We start from the raw sequence: 19,704 nt of genomic DNA, 5'->3' as shown, positions 1-19,704 counted from the left end.
TATATATATATGCTGTATTAGGCTACAATGTGTGATTTTTTTAAAATTTTGGAATGGTAATGTGCCACAGGATTTTTTAATGAAAAAAAGTGTGCCACGGCAAAAAAAAAAAGGTTAAAAATCACTGTGTTAGACCACTGAGCCATCCGCCTCTAGGGATTCTTCGTCTAGTGAGATGTGTTCCCTAGATTCTGTTCCTACATATGCAGTTGTCCCGGGTTCCAACCCTCCTTCACCTGTTAGGGGTTTGTTTACACCAGAGGTTACTATGCAGTTCTGCATGCCCATCTCTACGGCCTTAGCTATGTTACCTATCCCTGCTATGCCTAAGTGAAGGGGTACTCCGGGCTCTCCTGCCCATGGACACTCGTGTAAAATAGTGGTTGTGTCCGATCAGTCCTGTGGGGATGCGGTTCCCTCTGAGGCTTCAGAGGAAGATCCTCCTGGGTCGGAGTCTGCTGACTTGGGTCCACCGTCTGCAGAGGGCTTAGCATTTAGATTTGGATTGGCACGCCTGCGATGTTAGAGGTGCCTAGTACTGATCCGTCAGTTGCATCTCAGTCCTGATAGCGATCTTATCTAGACGTGGGAAGGAGGGGATCCTATTCCTTTTCGTCTTGCGTTACCTTTTTTGTTTATTGTTTATTTAGAATCCCAGTTCTGAGCTCTATGGGGGATTGTGTTGCATTACAGGCTGGACCTGTTTTTCGTGTGCACTCTCCTTTTCAGGACGGTTGCCTGTTTTTCTTTGCTTTACCATTCCGTTTCGGATAGTTGTTTGTTTTTAGAGCTCTGGGTTGTTATAGAAACTCTTCTTAGAAGGATGTTTCGTCCCATAGGATTTTTGGTACTATCGACGTTGATGTTCGAGATTGTTGGAGTTTTCCAATGAAATCTTCTAGTTTTTTTGGTCGGGGTGATGTTCCCTCGATTTATAGATCTGAAGTTAAACCTCAGAGCTTATTTCCGTGTTGTTATTCTCAGTTTCCTAGCGCTGCTGGGACATAAGAATTTACCTTTTCTTTATGTTTTTATGACAGACGTGCCGTACCCTGGATGACGGGCAGGACCCGTTTTGGGTAATAGTCAAGTCTGTTTGTTCCCTCTACCTCAGAGAAGAAGCTCTTCTGGTACAGGCAGAACAAGTCCATCTATGCCGGAGGACAGGCAGGACCTGTCTTAGGTTCTTTTGGATGGGTGCGAGATGCTGGATCATAAGGGTCCTGGAGGATGGAGTTGAGCTTTTCCTTCAGGCCTTCTGAACTAGGTGCCTCTGGTGTCTTGTCCCTGTACCCTTCACTATGTCTTTCACTGTTTATGTGGTCCAATAGGGGTAGCGTTTTTTTCCTGTCCTTTCTGGGTCCGATGTTTTAGGCAGAGCTTATTGTATCTCTTTGGTCAGTGGAAATTCACAATCCTTTCTACCGGGATTTAGGCTGGAGATATCTTTCTGGTTTAAGAGCAGTCCAGTGTAGCCTGGTTATCTCTGTGGCTTGCTACTTGAAGGTTGAGGGTTCACATCCAACTGCTGTTGCTGGATACCCATTTCTTTCTTCCTTGTTTAAGCAGGTCCGGGTCCTAGGGACCGTCTCTTCTTCTGGAACCTCGTTGAATCCTAAGTTTTCTGAGATCTGAGGTTTAATGTGACAGTAGCCTGTTTCTAGGTGTTGTGGTGCCTCCTGAATCTTGACAGATGTGGTAGACATTTTGGGATTGCTTCCTGCTGATTCCAACCTTAGAGGTGGACCTAGACCGGAGTTCTGGTGTTGACACCAGGCTGACTTCTTTGGATACAGCTTGGTCTTTTCAGACAGGGAGAATCTTGGCCTTTGAACTTGCGAAGTTAGAATACTTAATAGTTTTCTGCCCTCCAATTCACCTTCAGGCCTTCATTGGCACGGTGGGGGGGGGGGGGTGATGTTTTCAGCCCAGGCTGCGTCTTCGAAATAGCATTGGGGTTTTTGTTACTGAGCAGTCTTTTCCTTTGGATACCGGTTGGGGATTCGTTCTTCAGTGTTCGGTCCTGATCTCCCTGTGTTGGGGAATTTTTATCCTAGTACACTGGGGCATTTTTGTCTTGGTCACTTCCCCGTCAGCAGGGTGAGCGTGGGACCGAGAATTTTTCTCGTTCCAGTTGGGCATTTTGCTCTGAGGTCTGGTTTGCTAGCTTCATGCCAGTCGGGACCTCTTAGTGAATGAATTATTTGTGATTTAGTAAGTCCCTCCTGTGCAGACAGGAGGGTCTCAATTAGCCCACCAAGGCTCTTGGTGGCACTTCATTCTCTGAGCGTGCTCTTTCGGAGCAGATGTTACTTACGATCGTAAGACCGCTGCTCCTTAACTTCACCGCCACCTTTTAGGTGGCAACTGAAATCATCCCTATCTGATACGATCGGGATGATTGACACCCCCTGCTAGCAGTCAATTGGCCGAGAGTGTGCAGGTGGCGGCATTGCACAAGCATTTCACAAGAAATGCTTGTGCAATGATAAATGCTGATAGCGTATGCTGTCGGCACTTCGCAATGTCGAGCGTGCAGGATTCGCTACAGCACTTGTTAAATTGACCCCAAAGTCTCTATCTTAGAATCTTAATTTGGTGTTGAAGGTTTTGCACCTATGCATAAAGTGGATATTAAGCTTCTTTCTTGGAAGGTTTTGTTTCTTTTGGCTATTTCTTTTCTTAGACAAGTTTCTGAATTATCTGCTCTTTCATGTGATTCTACTCATCTTATTTTTCAGAAGGATAAGGCGGTTTTAAGAACCAAATTAGAAGTTTGTGTCCTCAGACAATATTAATTAAGAAATTATTGTTCCTTCTTTGTGTCCTAATCTTAGGAATGTTTCATAAAGGCTTCTTCACAATTTGGATGTCATTAGGGCCTTAAAGTATTATGTTGATTATTCTACTAAGGATTTTAGACAAACTTCTAGTTTGTTTGTTCATTTTTCAAATTCTATGAGAAAATAGAAAGCTACTGCTATTTCCTTGAAACTTTTGATTCACCAAGCTTACTTAGAGATGGGACAACCTACACCTAAACGGTCTACTGCTCATTCTACCAGGTCAGTTGCCACTTCTTGGGCTTTTAAGAATGAGGCGTTAGTTGACCAAATTTGCAAGGCAACTACTTGGTTTTCTTTGCATACTAAATTCTACCTTTTTAATTTTTTAAATTTCCATTATTGTGAGAAATGCATAAAGAGTTAAAGGTGCAATATACAATTGTGTGATGTTCAGATCACGAAAGGTTTCCTATGCATACAAGTGAATGTGATTCACAGATCACCAATAGCAATAGTTTCCATATCTTACATGTTTCAATATAAATAATATAAACACAAGAAAAAATCAACCTATCAGAACTTAGTACTCAATTGTTATGTATGATTTGTAGGTTATTAATATTAGAGAACAAATGGGCCCATATATCTGGATGTATAGTTGACTGACAAAATAAAGACAGAGGTTCTCTCTCTTGAAAAGCGTGTCCGTCACACAAGGTCTCCTTTCAATATAGAATTCTACCATTTTTATGCTTTTTCTTCTTCTGAGGCAGCGTTTTGTAGGAAAGTCCTTCAGGCAGTGGTCTCAGCTTAAAGGGACAGTTTAGTCAAAATTAAACTTTCGTGATTCAGATAGGGAATGCAATTTTAAACAACTTTCCATTTCACTTTTATCATCAAATTTACTTTGTTTTCTTGGTATTCTTTGTTGAAAGCTAAACCTAGGTAGGCTCATATGCTAATTTCTAAACCCTTGAAGGCCGCCCCTTATTTCAATGCATTTGGCAGTTTTCCACAGCTAGAGGGCATAAGTTCATGTGTGCCTACAGATAACATTGTGATGACGCCCATGGAGTTACAAATGAGAGGGTATCTATTGGCTAAATATAGTATATTTAGTGTAAAAAAGTGGCTTATCTACCCTAATATAGGGCAATACAGGACACAGTTCCTAAATAGAGGCTCTTACTTTTACCTAATATCGTTGATTCTTTTCCCCTCCTCCTCATATGTGATAGACAACAAAAAATCAGCAACATTTAAGTACTTGATACAAGTCACAGTTACAGAGTCTGGCATGCTAGATACAACTTCTATTTCTGCTGCATTTTTTAACTATAACTAGTAAAAGGTAAATTGTAAGTGGAACAATATATACTTTATGTGTAGAAAGAGCATACTTTTCTCTATTCTCTTAATAGGGTTTTTTCCTTGATTAAGAGAACCGTGTTGGTTATGCAAACCAGGGGAATGGGTAATAAAGGGATTATCTATCTTTTTAAACAATAACAATTCTGGAGTAGACTGTCCCTTTAATGTTTTGTGTGTCATTTTTTAAGTGCAACAAAAATAAATCAATAATTTCCAAATTACCTTACACTAGAAGGTGGCAGACTGACCTAGGAAATACAACAGATACATCACATGCACCTCCTGCTAATCATGGTGCTGACATATTGGTACCTAGGTTACACTGCAGGTATGTGATAGAGAGTTACTTCACATTATACACTAATTACATCTCATGCACCTCCTGCTAATCATGGTGCTGACATATTGGTACCTAGGTTACACTGCAGGTATGTGAGTTACTGCACATTATACACTAATTACATCTCATGCACCTCCTGCTAATCATGGTGCTGACATATTGGTACCTAGGTTACACTGTAGGTATGTGATAGAGAGTTACTGCACATTATACACTAATTAGATCTCATGCACCTCCTGCTAATCATGGTGCTGACATATTGGTACCTAGGTTACACTGCAGGTATGTGAGTTACTGCACATTATACACTAATTACATCTCATGCACCTCCTGCTAATCATGGTGCTGACATATTGGTACCTAGGTTACACTGTAGGTATGTGATAGAGAGTTACTGCACATTATACACTAATTAGATCTCATGCACCTCCTGCTAATCATGGTGCTGATATATTGGTACCTAGGTTACACTGCAGGTATGTGAGTTACTGCACATTATACACTAATTACATCTCATGCACCTCCTGCTAATCATGGTGCTGACATATTGGTACCTAGGTTACACTGTAGGTATGTAATAGAGAGTTACTGCACATTATACACTAATTAGATCTCATGCACCTCCTGCTAATCATGGTGCTGACATATTGGTACCTAGGTTACACTGCAGGTATGTGAGTTACTGCACATTATACACTAATTACATCTCATGCACCTCCTGCTAATCATGGTGCTGACATATTGGTACCTAGGTTACACTGCAGGTATGTGATAGGGAGTTACTGCACATTATACACTAATTACATCTCATGCACCTCCTGCTAATCATGGTGCTGACATATTGGTACCTAGGTTACACTGCAGGTATGTGAGTTACTGCACATTATACACTAATTACATCTCATGCACCTCCTGCTAATCATGGTGCTGACATATTGGTACCTAGGTTACACTGCAGGTATGTGATAGGGAGTTACTGCACATTATACACTAATTACATCTCATGCACCTCCTGCTAATCATGGTGCTGACATATTGGTACCTAGGTTACACTGCAGGTATGTGAGTTACTGCACATTATACACTAATTACATCTCATGCACCTCCTGCTTATAATGGTGCTGACATATTGGTACCTAGGTTACACTGCAGGTATGTGATAGAGAGTTACTGCACATTATTCAATAAATACATCTCATGTACCTCCTGCTAATCATGGTGCTGACATACTGGTACCTAGGTTACACTGCAGGTATGTGAGAGAGAGAGATACTGCATGTTATACACTAAATACATCTCATGCACCTCATGCTAATCATGGTGCTGACATATTGGTACCTAGGTTATACTGCAGGTATGTGAGTTACTGCACATTATACACCAAATACATCTCATGCACCTCCTGCTAATCATGGTGCTGACATGTTGGTACCTAGGTTACACTGCAGGTATGTGATAGATAGTTACTGCACATTATACACTAAATACATCTCATGCACCTCCTGCTAATCATGGTGCTGACATATTAGTACCTAGGTTACACTGTAGGTATGTGAGGGAGAGTTACTGCACATTATACACTAAATACATCTCATGCACCTCCTGCTAATCATGGTGCTGACATATTGGTACCTAAGTTACACTGCAGGTATGTGATAGAGAGTTACTGCACATTATACACTAAATACATCTCATGCACCTCCTGCTAATCATGGTGCTGACATATTGGTACCTATAGGTTACACTGTAGGTATGTGATAGAGAGTTACTGCACATTATACACTAAATAAATCTCATGCACCTCCTGCTAATCATGGTGTTGACATATTGGTACCTTTAGGTTACACTGTAGGTATGTGATAGAGAGTTACTGCACATTATACACTAAATACACCTCATGCACCTCCTGCTAATCATGGTGCTGACATATTGGTACCTAAGTTACACTGCAGGTATGTGAGAGTTACTGCACATTATACACCAAATACATCTCATGCAACTCATGTTAATCATGGTGCTGACATGTTGGTACCTAGGTTATACTGCAGGTATGTGATAGGGAGTTACTGCACATTATACACTAAATACATCTCATGCACCTCCTGCTAATCATGGTGCTGACATGTTGGTACCTAGGTTATACTGCAGCTATGTGATAGAGAGTTACTGCACATTATACACTAAATACATCTCATGCACCTCCTGCTAATCATGGTGCTGACATATTGGTACATAGGTTACACTGCAGGTATGTGATAGAGAGTTACTGCACATTATACACTAAATACATCTCATGCACCTCATGCTAATCATGGTGCTGACATATTAGTACCTAGGTTACACTGCAGGTATGTGAGGGAGAGTTACTGCACATTATACACTAAATACATCTCATGCATCTCCTACTAATCATGGTGCTGACATATTAGTACCTAGGTTACACTGCAAGTATGTGATAGGGAGTTACTGCACATTATACACTAAATACATCTCATGCACCTCCTGCTAATCATGGTGCTGACATATTAGTACCTAGGTTACACTGCAGGTATGTGAGAGTTACTGCACATTATACACCAAATACATCTCATGCAACTCCTGCTAATCATGGTGCTGACATATTGGTACCTAGGTTACACTGCAGGTATGTGAGGGAGAGTTACTACACATTATACACTAAATACATCTCATGCACCTCCTGCTAATCATGGTGCTGACATATTGGTACCTAGATTAAACTGCAGGTATGTGAGGGAGAGTTACTGCACATTATACACTAAATACATCTCATGCACCTCCTGCTAAGCATGGTGCTGACATATTGGTACCTAGGTTACACTGCAGGTATGTGAGAATAACTGCACATTATACACCAAATACATCTCATGCAACTCCTGCTAATCATGGTGCTGACATATTAGTACTAGGTTACATTGCAGGTATGTGATAGAGAGTTACTGCACATTATACACTAAATGCATCTCATGCACCTCCTGCTAATCATGGTGCTGACATATTAGTACTAGGTTACACTGCAGGTATCTGAATGATAGTTACTGCACATTATACACTAAATACATCTCATGCACCTCCTGCTAATCATGGTGCTGACAAATTGGTACCCAGGTTATACTGTGGGTATGTGAGGGAGAGTTACTGCACATTATACAGTAAATACATCTCATGCTAATCATAGTGCTGCCATATCAATACCTAGGTTACACTGCAGGTATGTGAAGGAGATTTACTGCACATTATACACTAAATACATCTCATGCACCTCCTGCTAATCATGGTGCTGACATATTGGTACCAAGGTTACACAGCAGGTATGTGAGGGAGAGTTACTGCACATTATACACTAAATACATCGCATGCACCTCCTGCTAATCATGGTGCTGACATATTGGTACCTATGTTACACTGCAGGTATGTGATAGAGAGTAACTGCACATTATACACTAAATACATCACATGCACCTCCTGCTAATCATGGTGCTAACATATTGGTACCTAGGTTACACTGCAGGTATCTGATTGATAGTTACTGCACATTATCCACTAAATACATCTCATGCACCTCCTGCTAATCATGGTGCTGACATATTGGTACCTAGGTTACACTGCAGGTATGTGATTTGTGAAGGATAGTTACTGCACATTATACACTAAATACATCTCATCCACCTCCTGCTAATCATGGTTCTGACATATTGGTACCTAGTTTACACTGCAGGTATGTGAGGCAGAGTTACTGCACATTATACACTAAATACATCTCATGCGGTTCCTGCTAATCATGGTGCTGACATTTTGGTACCTAGGTTACACTGCAGGTATGTGATAGAGAGTTACTGCACATTATACACTAAATACATCTAATGCGGTTCCTGCTAATCATGGTGCTGACATATTGGTACCTAGGTTACACTGCAGGTATCTGAATGATAGTTACTGCACATTATACACTAAATACATCTCATCCACCTCCTGCTAATCATGGTGCTGACATATTGGTACCTAGGTTACACTGCAGATATGTGATAGAGAGTTACTGCACATTACACACTAAATACATCTCATGCGGTTCCTGCTAATCATGGTGCTGACATATTGGTACCTAGGTTACACTGCAGGTATGTGATAGAGAGTTACTGCACATTATACACTAAATACATCTAATGCGGTTCCTGCTAATCATGGTGCTGACATATTGGTTCCTAGGTTACACTGCAGGTATCTGAATGATAGTTACTGCACATTATACACTAAATACATCTCATCCACCTCCTGCTAATCATGGTGCTGACATATTGGTACCTAGGTTACACTGCAGGTATCTGAATGATAGTTACTGCACATTATACACTAAATACATCTCATGCACCTCCTGCTAATCATGGTGCTGACATATTGGTACCTAGGTTACACTGCAGATATGTGATAGAGAGTTACTGCACATTATACACTAAATACATCTCATGCACCTCCTGCTAATCATGGTGCTGACATATTGGTACCTAGGTTACACTGCAAGTATGTGATAGATAGTTACTGCACATTATACACTAAATACATCTCATGCACCTCCTGCTAATCATGGTGCTGACATATTGGTACCTAGGTTACACTGCAGGTATGTGATAGAGAGTTACTGCACATTATACACTAAATACATCTCATGCACCTCCTGCTAATCATGGTGCTGACATATTGGTACCTAGGTTACACTGCAGGTATGTGATAGATAGTTACTGCACATTATACACTAAATACATCTCATGCACCTCCTGCTAATCATGGTGCTGACATATTGGTACCTAGGTTACACTGCAGGTATGTGATAGAGAGTTACTGCACATTATACACTAAATACATCTCATGCACCTCCTGCTAATCATGGTGCTGACATATTGGTACCTATAGGTTACACTGCAGGTATGTGAGGGAGAGTTACTGCACATTATACACTAAGTACAACTCATGCACCTCCTGCTAATCATGGTGCTGACATTTTGGTACCTAGGTTACACTGCAGGTATGTGAGTTACTGCACATTATACACTAAATACATATCATGCACCTCCTTCTAATCATGGTGCTGACATATTGGTACCTAGGTTACACTGCAGGTATGTGATAGATAGTTACTGCACATTATACACTAAATACATCTCATGCACCTCCTGCTAATCATGGTGCTGACATATTGGTACCTAGGTTACACTGCAGGTATGTGATAGAGAGTTACTGCACATTATACACTAAATACATCTCATGCACCTCCTGCTAATCATGGTGCTGACATATTGGTACCTAGGTTACACTGCAGGTATGTGATAGAGAGTTACTGCACATTATACACTAAATACATCTCATGCACCTCCTGCTAATCATGGTGCTGACATATTGGTACCTAGGTTACACTGCAGGTATGTGATAGTGAGTTACTGCACATTATACACTAAATACATCTCATGCACCTCCTGCTAATCATGGTGCTGACATATTGGTACCTAGGTTACACTGCAGGTATGTGATACTTACTGCACTTTATATACTAAATACATCTCATGCACCTCCTGCTAATCATGGTGCTGACATATTGGTACCTAGGTTACACTGCAGGTATGTGAGGGAGAGTTACTGCACATTAAACACTAAATACATCTCATGCACCTCCTGCTAATCATGGTGCTGACATATTGGTACCTAGGTTACACTGCAGGTATGTGAGAGTTACTGCACATTATACACTAAATACATCTCATGCACCTCCTGCTAATCATGGTGCTGACATATTGGTACCTAGGTTACACTGCAGGAATGTGATAGAGAGTTACTGCACATTATTCACTAAATACATCTCATGTACCTCCTGCTATTCATGGTGCTGACATATTGGTGCCTAGGTTACACTGCAGGTATGTGCTAGAGAGTTACTGTACATTATACACTAAATACATCTCATGCACCTCCTGCTAATCATGGTGCTGACACATTGGTACCTAGGTTACACTGCAGGTATGTGATAGAGTTACTGCACATTATACACTAAATACATCTCATGTGCCTCCTGCTAATCATGGTGCTGACATATTGGTACCTAGGTTACACTGCAGGTATGTGATAGAGAGTTACTGCACATTCTACACTAAATACATCTCATGCACCTCCTGCTAATCATGGTGCTGACATATTGGTACCTAGGTTACACTGCAGGTATGTGATAGATAGTTACTGCACATTATACACTAAATACATCTCATGCACCTCCTGCTAATCATGGTGCTGACATATTGGTACCTAGGTTACACTGCAGGTATGTGATAGAGAGTTACTGCACATTATACACTAAATACATCTCATGCACCTCCTGCTAATCATGTTGCTGACATATTGGTACCTAGGTTACACTGCAGATATGTGATAGAGAGTTACTGCACATTACACACTAAATACATCTCATGCGGTTCCTGCTAATCGTGGTGCTGACATATTGGTACCTAGGTTACACTGCAGGTATGTGATAGAGAGTTACTGCACATTATACACTAAATACATCTAATGCGGTTCCTGCTAATCATGGTGCTGACATATTGGTTCCTAGGTTACACTGCAGGTATCTGAATGATAGTTACTGCACATTATACACTAAATACATCTCATCCACCTCCTGCTAATCATGGTGCTGACATATTGGTACCTAGGTTACACTGCAGGTATCTGAATGATAGTTACTGCACATTATACACTAAATACATCTCATGCACCTCCTGCTAATCATGGTGCTGACATATTGGTACCTAGATTACACTGCAGATATGTGATAGAGAGTTACTGCACATTATACACTAAATACATCTCATGCACCTCCTGCTAATCATGGTGCTGACATATTGGTACCTAGGTTACACTGCAAGTATGTGATAGATAGTTACTGCACATTATACACTAAATACATCTCATGCACCTCCTGCTAATCATGGTGCTGACATATTGGTACCTAGGTTACACTGCAGGTATGTGATAGAGAGTTACTGCACATTATACACTAAATACATCTCATGCACCTCCTGCTAATCATGGTGCTGACATATTGGTACCTAGGTTACACTGCAGGTATGTGATAGATAGTTACTGCACATTATACACTAAATACATCTCATGCACCTCCTGCTAATCATGGTGCTGACATATTGGTACCTAGGTTACACTGCAGGTATGTGATAGAGAGTTACTGCACATTATACACTAAATACATCTCATGCACCTCCTGCTAATCATGGTGCTGACATATTGGTACCTATAGGTTACACTGCAGGTATGTGAGGGAGAGTTACTGCACATTATACACTAAGTACAACTCATGCACCTCCTGCTAATCATGGTGCTGACATTTTGGTACCTAGGTTACACTGCAGGTATGTGAGTTACTGCACATTATACACTAAATACATATCATGCACCTCCTTCTAATCATGGTGCTGACATATTGGTACCTAGGTTACACTGCAGGTATGTGATAGATAGTTACTGCACATTATACACTAAATACATCTCATGCACCTCCTGCTAATCATGGTGCTGACATATTGGTACCTAGGTTACACTGCAGGTATGTGATAGAGAGTTACTGCACATTATACACTAAATACATCTCATGCACCTCCTGCTAATCATGGTGCTGACATATTGGTACCTAGGTTACACTGCAGGTATGTGATAGAGAGTTACTGCACATTATACACTAAATACATCTCATGCACCTCCTGCTAATCATGGTGCTGACATATTGGTACCTAGGTTACACTGCAGGTATGTGATAGTGAGTTACTGCACATTATACACTAAATACATCTCATGCACCTCCTGCTAATCATGGTGCTGACATATTGGTACCTAGGTTACACTGCAGGTATGTGATACTTACTGCACTTTATATACTAAATACATCTCATGCACCTCCTGCTAATCATGGTGCTGACATATTGGTACCTAGGTTACACTGCAGGTATGTGAGGGAGAGTTACTGCACATTAAACACTAAATACATCTCATGCACCTCCTGCTAATCATGGTGCTGACATATTGGTACCTAGGTTACACTGCAGGTATGTGAGAGTTACTGCACATTATACACTAAATACATCTCATGCACCTCCTGCTAATCATGGTGCTGACATATTGGTACCTAGGTTACACTGCAGGAATGTGATAGAGAGTTACTGCACATTATTCACTAAATACATCTCATGTACCTCCTGCTATTCATGGTGCTGACATATTGATACCTAGGTTACACTGCAGGTATGTGCTAGAGAGTTACTGTACATTATACACTAAATACATCTCATGCACCTCCTGCTAATCATGGTGCTGACACATTGGTACCTAGGTTACACTGCAGGTATGTGATAGAGTTACTGCACATTATACACTAAATACATCTCATGCGCCTCCTGCTAATCATGGTGCTGACATATTGGTACCTAGGTTACACTGCAGGTATGTGATAGAGAGTTACTGCACATTCTACACTAAATACATCTCATGCACCTCCTGCTAATCATGGTGCTGACATATTGGTACCTAGGTTACACTGCAGGTATGTGATAGATAGTTACTGCACATTATACACTAAATACATCTCATGCACCTCCTGCTAATCATGGTGCTGACATATTGGTACCTAGGTTACACTGCAGGTATGTGATAGAGAGTTACTGCACATTATACACTAAATACATCTCATGCACCTCCTGCTAATCATGTTGCTGACATATTGGTACCTATAGGTTACACTGCAGGTATGTGAGGGAGAGTTACTGCACATTATACACTAAGTACAACTCATGCACCTCCTGCTAATCATGGTGCTGACATTTTGGTACCTAGGTTACACTGCAGGTATGTGAGTTACTGCACATTATACACTAAATACATATCATGCACCTCCTGCTAATCATGGTGCTGACATATTGGTACCTAAGTTACACTGCAGGTATGTGCTAGAGAGTTACTGCACATTATACACTAAATACATCTCATGCACCTCCTGCTAATCATGGTGCTGACACATTGGTACCTAGGTTACACTGCAGGTATGTGATAGAGTTACTGCACATTATACACTAAATACATCTCATGCGCCTCCTGCTAATCATGGTGCTGACATATTGGTACCTAGGTTACACTGCAGGTATGTGATAGAGAGTTACTGCACATTCTACACTAAATACATATCATGCACCTCCTCCTAATCATGGTGCTGACATACTTGTACCTAGGTTATACTGCAGGTATGTGATAGAGAGTCACTGCACATTATACACTAAATACATCTCATGCACCTCCTGCTAATCATGGTGCTGACATATTGGTACCTAGGTTACACTGCAGGTATGTGATATAGTTACTGCACATTATACACTAAATCCATCTCTTGCACCTCCTGCTAATCATGGTGCTGACATATTGGTACCTAAGTTACACTGCAGGTATGTGATAGAGAGTTACTGCACATTATACACTAAATACATCTCTTGCACCTCCTGCTAATCATGGTGCTGACATATTGGTACCTAGGTTACACTGCAGGTATGTGATAGGGAGTTACTGCACATTATACACTAAATACATCTCATCCACCTCCTGCTAATCATGGTGCTGACATATTGGTACCTAAGTTACACTGCAGGTATGTGATAGGGAGTTACTGCACATTATACACTAAATACATCTCATCCACCTCCTGCTAATCATGGTGCTGATATATTCGTACCTAGGTTACACTGCAGGTATGTGATAGAGAGTTACTGCACATTATACACTAAATACATCTCATGCACCTCCTGCTAATCATGGTGCTGACATATTGGTACCTAAGTTACACTGCAGGCATGTGAGTTACTGCACATTATACACTAAATACATCTCATGCAGTTCCTGCTAATACTGGTGCTGACATATTGGTACCTAGGTTAGACTGCAGGTATGTGATAGAGAGTTACTGCACATTATACACTAAATACATCTCATGCACCTCCTGCTAATCATGGTGCTGACATATTGGTACCTAGGTTACACTGTAGGTATGTGATAGAGAGTTACTGCACATTATACACTAAATACATCACATGCACCTCCTGCTAATACTGGTGCTGACATATTGGTACCTAGGTTAGACTGCAGGTATCCGCTGGAAAGTGGTGTAATATAGAGTTGACCATGGCTTCTCTCATGACTAGTGGAGGCAGGAAAATAACTCTTATATGATTATAAAATGTATTTAGTGTTTAATGTCCCTTTAAATTGTAACAGAGCAGTAGAAACCATACAGGGGGCGCTCTTTAATAGCTCTTTTGGTGTAAGCGAGTAGTCAACATCATTAGCAATAAGTACAATCCTACATGAAAACAAGTACTTAAAGGGACATAAAATCTATTTTTTTTTCTTTCATGACTCAGATAGATCTTGGGATTTTAAGAAACTTTCCATTTTTTTCTATTATCTAATTTGTTTTGTTTTATTGATATTCTTTGTTGAAATGGATACCTAGGTAGACTCTGGAGCTGCTGATTGGTCCCTTTATACATATGCCTCTTGTCATTGGCTTTCAGCTAGCTTCCAGTCAGTAGTGCATTGCTTCTTCTTCCACTAAGGATGAACAGAGAATGAATCAAATTAGATACTAGAAGTAAAATGGAAAGTTATTTAAAATTATATTCTCTGTGTGAATCATGAATGAAAAATATGTGGGTTTCATGTCCCTTTAACAATCGCTAATACAAAAGTCATTTACTTTGCAATATAAATGCATTTTTAAAAGGCCAACTTTTTTGTTTTTCCCTCACTTGTCTTGCACAAGGTCCTGGAGCTTATGTAGGGCCTGATTAATGCAAACTCACCTGCCCTTTAATTATAATAAAAACAACTAGAGAAGCCTAGAACTGAACTGTCAGTGTGCTATGTTGTTTAGTATGGGCGATATTGTTGTAGAGGCTGTGAGTGTGGTGAGGAGGTTATCTTGTAGAGGCTGTGAGTGTGGTGAGGAGGTTATGTTATAGAGGTTGTGAGTGTGGTGAGGAGGTTATCTTGTAGAGGATGTGAGTGTGGTGAGGAGGTTATCTTGTAGAGGCTGTGAGTGTGGTGAGGAGGTTATGTTATAGAGGTTGTGAGTGTGGTGAGGAGGTTATCTTGTAGAGGATGTGAGTGTGGTGAGGAGGTTATGTTATAGAGGTTGTCAGTGTGGTGAGGAGGTTATCTTGTAGAGGCTGTGAGTGTGGTGAGGAGGTTATCTTGTAGAGGAAGTGAGTGTGGTGAGGAGGTTATCTTGTAGAGGATGTGAGTGTGGTGGGGAGGTTACGTTATAGAGGTTGTCAGTGTGGTGAGGAGGTTATCTTGTAGAGGATGTGAGTGTGGTGAGGAGGTTATCTTGTAGAGGAAGTGAGTGTGGTGAGGAGGTTATCTTGTAGAGGATGTGAGTGTGGTGGGGAGGTTACGTTATAGAGGTTGTCAGTGTGGTGAGGAGGTTATCTTGTAGAGGCTGTGAGTGTGGTGAGGAGGTTATCTTGTAGAGGCTGTGAGTGTGGTGAGGAGGTTATCTTGTAGAGGCTGCGAGTGTGGTGAGAAGGTTATCTTGTAGAGGCTGTGAGTGTGGTGAGAAGGTTATCTTGTAGAGGCTGTGAGTGTGGTGAGGAGGTTATCTTGTAGAGGCTGTGAGTGTGGTGAAGAGTTTATCTTGTAGAGGCTGTTAGTGTGGTGAAGAGGTTATCTTGTAGAGGCTGTGAGTGTGGTGAGGTTATCTTGTAGAGGCTGTGAGTGTGGTGAAGAGGTTATCTTGTAGAGGCTGTTAGTGTGGTGAAGAGGTTATCTTGTAGAGGCTGTGAGTGTGGTGAGGAGGTTATCTTGTAGAGGCTGTGAGTGTGGTGAGGAGGTTATCTTGTAGAGACTGTGAGTGTGGTGAGGAGGTTATCTTGTAGAGGCTGTGAGTGTGGTGAGGAGGTTATCTTGTAGAGGCTGTGAGTGTGGTGAGGAGGTTATGTTATAGAGGCTGCAAGTGTGATGAGGAGGTTATCTTGTAGAGGCTGCGAGTGTGGTGAGGAGGCTATCTTGTAGAGGCTGTGAGTGTGGTGAAGAGGTTATCTTGTAGAGGCTGTGAGTGTGGTGAGAAGGTTATCTTGTAGAGGCTGTGAGTGTGGTGAAGAGGTTATCTTGTAGAGGCTGTGAGTGTGGTGAGAAGGTTATCTTGTAGAGGCTGTGAGTGTGGTGAGGAGGTTTTCTTGTAGAGGCTGTGAGTGTGGTGAGGAGGTTATCTTGTAGAGACTGTGAGTGTGGTGAGGAGGTTATCTTGTAGAGGCTGTGAGTGTGGTGAGGAGGTTATCTTGTAGAGGCTGTGAGTGTGGTGAGGAGGTTATGTTATAGAGGCTGCAAGTGTGGTGAGGAGGTTATCTTGTAGAGGCTGCGAGTGTGGTGAGGAGGCTATCTTGTAGAGGCTGTGAGTGTGGTGAAGAGGTTATCTTGTAGATGCTGTGAGTGTGGTGAGAAGGTTATCTTGTAGAGGCTGTGAGTGTGGTGAAGAGGTTATCTTGTAGAGGCTGTGAGTGTGGTGAGAAGGTTATCTTGTAGAGGCTGTGAGTGTGGTGAGGAGGTTTTCTTGTAGAGGCTGTGAGTGTGGTAAGGAGGTTTTCTTGTAGAGGCTGTGAGTGTGGTGAGGAGGTTTTCTTGTAGAGGCTGTGAGTGTGGCGAGGAGGTTTTCTTGTAGAGGCTGTGAGTGTGGTGAGGAGGTTTTCTTGTAGAGGCTGTGAGTGTGGTGAGGAGGTTTTCTTGTAGAGGCTGTGAGTGTGGTGAGGAGGTTATCTTGTAGATGCTGTGAGTGTGGTGAGGATGTTATGTTATAAAAGATGTGAGTGTGGTGAGGAGGTTATGTAATGTTATAACCTCCTCACCACACTCACATCCTTTAGAACATAACCTCTTCACCACACTCACAACCTCTATAACATAACCTCCTCACCACACTCACATCCTTTATAACATAACATCCTCACCACACTCACAGCCTCTACAAGATAACCTCACCACACTCACAGCCTCTACAAGATAACCTCCTCACCACACTCACAGCCTCTACAAGATAACCTTCTCACCACACTCACAGCCTCTACAACAATATCGCCCATACTTTATGTTATAGAGGCTGTGAGTGTGGTGAGCAGGTTATGTTATAGAGGCTGTGAGTGTGGTGAGGAGGTTATGTTATAGAGGCTGTGAGTGTGGTGAGGAGGTTATGTTATAGAGGTTATGAGTGTCGTGAGGAGTTTGTTATAGAGGTTGTGAGTGTGGTGTGGAGCATATGTTATAGAGGATGTGAGTGTTGTGAGGAGTTTGTTATAGAGGTTGTGAGTGTGGTGAGGAGGTTATGTTATAGAGGATGTGAGTGTTGTGAGGAGTTTGTTATATATTGTGAGTGTGGTGAGGAGGTTATGTTATAGAGGATGTGAGTGTTGTGAGGAGTTTGTTATAGAGGTTGTGAGTGTGGTAAGGAGGTTGCATTGTGGAGGCTGCGAGTGTGGTGAGGAAGTCATGTTATGTAGGCTTTGAGTGTGGTGAGGAAGTCATGTTATGTAGGCTTTGAGTGTGGTGAGGAGGTCATGTTATGTAGGCTTTGAGTGTGGTGAGGAGGTCATGTAATGTAGGCTTTGAGTGTGGTGAGGAGGTCATGTTATGTAGGCTTTGAGTGTGGTGAGGAGGTCATGTTATGTAGTCTTTGAGTGTGGTGAGGAGGTCATGTTATGTAGGCTTTGAGTGTGGTGAGGAGGTCATGTTATGTAGGCTTTGAGTGTGGTGAGGAGGTCATGTAATGTAGGCTTTGAGTGTGGTGAGGAGGTGAAGTTGTTGAGGCTGTTAGTGTAGAGAGGGGATGTGTTTTAGAGGTTGAGAGATCATAGAGGAAAGTCTTGTGTTGTGTGGATGAAAATGTGAGCAACAGAGGGTGAAGGGAGAGTGTAGAGGAGGACTATAACTTATGCTCGGGGGGTTATAAATGTTGAAGTGGTTGTGGAATTTAAAGTGATTGACTGTGAAAAGCAGCTGTGTAAAAAATGTGTGATTGTTTGGGGGGTGCTGTATGCACTGGAAGTGAGGCTGTGTGCATGGCAGAGGTTTTTTAGAGTTTAGGGAGAGGTCAGGGTTGGGGAGGCTGTATGCATTCTAGGCAAGGCTGTGTGCATGGCAGAGGTTTGGAGTGAGTAGACTAAGGATGTGTTACCGAGGATGTGAGTGCTTGAGTAAGGGTGTGTGTTTCTGGGGGAGGTTGTAAGGGTTAAGGAGGCTGTGAGTGCATAGTGGAGGGGGTATGCACTGCATGGTAGGCTATGTATGCCTGAGGGTTATGTATTGAGGATCTGTGGTAGTTGTTGAGTAAGGTTGTGCCTGTTTTGGGGTTGGGGAAGCTGCACTGGAGGTGAGGCTTTGTGTGTGGCAGAGGATGAGTATGATGTTGTGCATATTTAGGATGTTTGTTTGTGTTGAGGGAGTTTGTGAGATGTTTGTGTTGGGGAGGCTGTGAGTATCTGAGGGAGACTGTGTTTGTGGGAGGTTGTGGGATGTTTGTGTTGTGGAGGTTCTTACTATTTTGAGAGGCTGTAAGTATTGGGGTAATCTGTATTTGTGGGAGGTTAAGGGATTTAGTTTGTGTTGGGGAGGCTGTAAGAATTTGGGGAAAGCTGTGAGAATTTGGGTGAGGTTGTGGAATGCTGTTTGTTTTGGGGAGGCTGTGAGGATTTGGGTAGAGGTTGTGAGTGTTTGGGTGAGATTGTTAGGGTTGAAGAGATTGCTCCACTGGAGGTGAGGATGTGATGGGTGAGTTAGAGTATGCTGGGTAAATGTATAAGAAGGGCATCATGTGTGATAAGAGGGGTTAAGTGCTTCTGTATGGGGTATGGGAAGGTTAGTGTTCGGATTGGGTTTGAGGAGGTAAGTGCTGGAGTATAGGGTTTTAGTAGATACCTGCTTTAGTGTGGAGTATGAGAAGATATGTTCCGGAGTATGGTGTTTTAGAAGATAACTGCTGGAATATGGGGTTTGAGGAGAGAAGTGCTTGAGTGAGGGGGATTGAAGAGGTAAGTACTGAAGTGACCATGTGTGACTTTGAACAGTTATGTGCTAGGGTGTTGGTTTTGAAGGAGGTAAGTGCTGGGGTGT

General features: G+C 41.9%; 1 protein-coding gene across 4 annotated transcripts in view; it reads right to left on the bottom strand.

Moving 5' to 3' along the window:
- Positions 1–19,704, bottom strand: part of DLK2 (delta like non-canonical Notch ligand 2) — a 121,123-nt gene that overhangs the window by 99,619 nt on the left and 1,800 nt on the right. For 2 of the 4 annotated variants that reach the window (XM_053712762.1, XM_053712765.1), the window contains exon 2: positions 15,055–15,156. The exons of 1 other annotated variant lie outside the window; for it this stretch is intronic. The gene's annotated coding sequence lies outside the window, so the exon portion shown is untranslated. Of the gene's footprint in view, positions 1–15,054; positions 17,317–19,704 lie in introns of those variants that run through there. One more of the 4 variants, XM_053712764.1, reaches the window with a different exon arrangement.

This window comes from Bombina bombina, chromosome 4, assembly GCF_027579735.1.
Source record: "Bombina bombina isolate aBomBom1 chromosome 4, aBomBom1.pri, whole genome shotgun sequence".
Taxonomy (NCBI): domain Eukaryota; kingdom Metazoa; phylum Chordata; class Amphibia; order Anura; family Bombinatoridae; genus Bombina; species Bombina bombina.
Note: the sequence above shows the minus strand (reverse complement) of the source record. Positions and strands in the feature narration are given on the sequence as shown.